The sequence below is a fragment of the Triticum dicoccoides genome, chromosome 5B (assembly GCF_002162155.2).
Source record: "Triticum dicoccoides isolate Atlit2015 ecotype Zavitan chromosome 5B, WEW_v2.0, whole genome shotgun sequence".
Taxonomy (NCBI): Eukaryota; Viridiplantae; Streptophyta; class Magnoliopsida; order Poales; family Poaceae; genus Triticum; species Triticum dicoccoides.
The window spans coordinates 1,219,850-1,224,716 of NC_041389.1; positions in this window are offsets into that span (position 1 = coordinate 1,219,850).

Sequence of the window (4,867 nt, forward strand, 5' to 3'; positions counted from 1 at the left end):
GAGTAATAGTCCATGAAACGGGAGAGAATCGGCCAAAACTGTAAGTGTTGACTACCGACACGTAAATGCACCCCGGGTTATTTAATCATGGAAATCTCTCCGGGACCCCAAGATAGTGAGTAATAGTCCACAAAACGGGCCAGAATCGGCCATAACTATGAGTGTTGATGAGCGACACGTAAACGCACCCCGTGTTTGTTAATCGTGGAATCACTCCGGGACCCCAAAACTATGAGCAATAGTCCACGAAATGGGCCATAATCGGCCAAAACTGTGAGTGTTAATGACCGACACGTAAATGCACACCGGGGTTTGTTAATCATGGAAATCACTCAGGGACCCAAAACAGTGAATAATAGTCCACGAAACGGGCCATAATCGCCCAAAACTGTGAGTGTTGATGACCGACACATAAATGCACCCCGGAGTTCATTAATCATGGAAATCACTACGACACCCCAAAATTGTGAGTAATAGTCCATGAAACGGGCTAGAATTGGCCAAAACTATGAGTGTTGAGCACCGACACATAAACGCACCCCGGGGTTCGTTAGTCGTGAAAATCACTCCGGGACCCCAAAACAGTGAGTAATACTCAATGAAACGGGCCAGAATCGGCCAAAACTATGAGTGTTGATGACCGACACATGAACACACGCCGGAGTTCATTAATTGGGGAAATCACTCTAGGACCCCAAAATAGCGAGTAATAGTCCATGAAACGGGCCAGAATTAGCCAAAACTATGAGTGTTGATGACCGACTCGTAAACGCACCCCTGGGTTCGTTAATCGTGAAATCACTCCGAGAGCCCAAAACTGTGAGTAACAGTCCACGAAACGGGCCAAAATCAGTCAAAACTATGAATGTTGATGACCGACACGTAAACGCACCTTGGGGTTCAACAACCATGGAAATAGCTTTGGACCCCAAAACTGTGAGTGTTGATGACCGACACGTAAACGCACCGCGGAGTTCGCTAATCGTGGAAATCACTACGGGACCCCAAACCTATGAGTAATAGTCCATGAAACGGGCCAGAATCGGCCAAAACTGTGAGTGTTGGTGACCGACAGGTAATCGCACCGTGTGGTTCGACAACCACGGAAATCGCTTTGGAACCCCAAAATGGTGAGTAATAGTCCACCAAACAGGCCAGAATAGGCGAAAATTGTGGAAATAGTCCGCTAACACGTAAACGCACATCGGGGTTCGTTAATCGTGGAAATCATTTTGGGACCCAAAAACGGTGAGTAATAGTCCACAAAACGAGCCATAATCGGCGAAAATAGTGAGTGTTGTTGATCAACACGTAAACGCACCCCGGGGTTTGTTAATCGTGGAAATCACTCCGGGACACGAAAACAGTGAGTAATACCCCATGAAACGGGCCAGAATCAGCCAAAACTGTGAGTGTTCATGACAGACACGTAAACGCACCCCAGGGTTCGTTAATCGTGGAAATCACTCCGGGACCGCAAAACAGTGAGCAATAGTTCATGAAATGGGCCAAACTCGGCCAAAACTGTGAGTGTTGATGACCGACACATAAATGCACCCTGGGTTCTTTAATCGTGGAAATCACTCCGGGACCCCAAAAATTGAGTAATAGTCCATGAAACGGGCAAGATCAGCCAAAACTATGAGTGTTGATGACCGACACGTAAACGCACCCCGGGTTTGTTAATCGTGGAATCAGTCGGGGACCCCAAAACAGTGAGTAATAGTCCATGAAATGGGCCATAATTGGCCAAAAATTGTGAGTGTTGATGACCGACATGTAAATGCACATCGGGGTTCGTTAATCCTGGAAATCACTCAGGGACCCCAAAACAGTGAGTAATAGTCCAGGAAACGGACAGAAATCGGTCAGAACTGTGAGTGTTGATGACCGACACGTAAACGCACCCTGGGGTTTGGTAATTGTGGAAATCACTCTAGGACCGCAAAACAGTGAGTAATAGTCCACGAAACAGGCCAGAGTCGGCCAAAACTATGAGTATTGATGACGGACAGGTAAACACTCCCCGGGATTCGTTAATCATGGAAATCACTCCCGGACCCAAAAACAGTGAGTAATACTCCACGAAACGGGCCAGAATCGGCAAAAACTATGAGTGTTGATGACCGACATGTAAACGCACCTCGGGGTTCATTAATTGTGGAAATCACTCCGGGACCCCAAAATAGTGAGAAATAGTCCACGAAACGGGCCATAATCGGCCGAAACTGTGAGTGTTGATGACTGACATGTAAACGCACCCCGGGGTTCCTTATTTGGGGAAATCACTCTGGGACCCCGAAATAGTGAGTAATAGTCCACGAAACGGGCCATAATCGGCCAAAACTGTGAGTGTTGATGGCCGACAGGTAAACGCACCCCGGAGTTCGTTAATCGTGGAAATCATTCTGGAACCCCAAAACAGTGAGCAATAGTCCACGAAACGGGCTAAAATTGGCCAAAACTATGAGTGTTGAAGAACGACGTAAACGCACCCCGGGTTTGTTAATCATGGAATCACTCTGGGACCCCAAAACAGTGAGTAATAGTCCATGAAACGGGAGAGAATCGGCCAAAACTATAAGTGTTGACTACCGACACGTAAATGCACACTGGGCTTATTTAATCGTGGAAATCACTCCGGGACCCCAAAACAGTGAGTAATAGTCCACGAAATGGGCCAGAATCGGCCAAAATTATGAGTGTTGATGAGCGACACGTAAATGCACCCCGGGTTTCTTAATCATGGAATTACTTCGGGACCCCAAAACAGTTAGTAATAGTTCACGAAACGAGCCAAAATTGACAAAACTGTAAGTGTTGATGACAGACACATAAACGCACCCTGGGGTTCGTTAATCATGGAAATCAATCCAGGACCCCAAAACAGTGAGTAATACTCCACGAAACGGGCCAGAATCAGCAAAAACTATGAGTGTTGATGACCGACACGTAAACGCACCTCGGGGTTTGTTAATTGTGGAAATCACTCCGGGACCCCAAAATAGTGAGAAATAGTCCACGTAACGGGCCAGAAAAATCGGCCAAAACTGTGAGTGTTGATGACTGACACGTAAACGCACCCCGGGCTTCCTTAATTGGGGAAATCACTCTGGGACCCCGAAATAGTGAGTAATAGTCAACGAAACGGGCCATAATCGGCCAAAACTATGAGTGTTGATGGCCGACAGGTAAACGCACCCTGGAGTTTGTTAATCGTGGAAATCACTCCGGGACCCCAAAACAGTGACTAATAGTCCACGAAACAGGCCAAAATCGGCCAAAACTATGAGTGTTGAAGAACGAGGTAAACGCACCCCGGGTTTGTTAATCATGGAATCACTCCGGGACCCCAAAACAGTGAGTAATAGTCCATGAAATGGGAGAGAATCGGCCAAAACTGTAAGTGTTGACTACCGACACGTAAATGCACCCCGGGGTTATTTAATCATGGAAATCTCTCTGGGACCCCAAGATAGTGAGTAATAGTCCACAAAACGGGCCAGAATCGGCCATAACTATGAGTGTTGATGAGCGACACGTAAACGCACCCCGTGTTTGTTAATCGTGGAATCACTCCGGGACCCCAAAACTATGAGCAATAGTCCACGAAATGGGCCATAATCGGCCAAAACTGTGAGTGTTAATGACCGACACGTAAATGCACACCGGGGTTCGTTAATCATGGAAATCACTCAGGGACCCAAAACAGTGAATAATAGTCCACGAAACGGGCCATAATCGCCCAAAACTGTGAGTGTTGATGACCGACACGTAAATGCACCCCGGAGTTCATTAATCGTGGAAATCACTACGACACCCCAAAATTGTGAGTAATAGTCCATGAAACGGGCTAGAATTGGCCAAAACTATGAGTGTTGAGCACCGACACATAAACGCACCCCGGGGTTCGTTAGTCGTGAAAATCACTCCGGGACCCCAAAACAGTGAGTAATACTCAATGAAACGGGCCAGAATCGGCCAAAACTATGAGTGTTGATGACCGACACATGAACGCACCCCGGAGTTCATTAATTGGGGAAATCACTCCAGGACCCCAAAATAGCGAGTAATAGTCCATGAAACGGGCCAGAATTAGCCAAAACTATGAGTGTTGATGACCGACTCGTAAACGCACCCCTGGGTTCGTTAATCGTGAAATCACTCCGAGAGCCCAAAACTGTGAGTAACAGTCCATGAAACGGGCCAAAATCAGTCAAAACTATGAGTGTTGATGACCGACACGTAAACGCACCTTGGGGTTCAACAACCATGGAAATAGCTTTGGACCCCAAAACTGTGAGTGTTGATGACCGACACGTAAACGCACCGCGGAGTTCGCTAATCGTGGAAATCACTACGGGACCCCAAACCTATGAGTAATAGTCCATGAAACGGGCCAGAATCGGCCAAAACTGTGAGTGTTGGTGACCGACAGGTAATCGCACCGTGTGGTTCGACAACCACGGAAATCGCTTTGGAACCCCAAAATGGTGAGTAATAGTCCACCAAACAGGCCAGAATAGGCGAAAATTGTGGAAATAGTCCGCTAACACGTAAACGCACATCGGGGTTCGTTAATCGTGGAAATCATTTTGGGACCCAAAAACGGTGAGTAATAGTCCACAAAACGAGCCATAATCGGCGAAAATAGTGAGTGTTGTTGATCAACACGTAAACGCACCCCGGGGTTTGTTAATCGTGGAAATCACTCCGGGACACGAAAACAGTGAGTAATACCCCATGAAACGGGCCAGAATCAGCCAAAACTGTGAGTGTTCATGACAGACACGTAAACGCACCCCAGGGTTCGTTAATCGTGGAAATCACTCCGGGACCGCAAAACAGTGAGCAATAGTTCATGAAA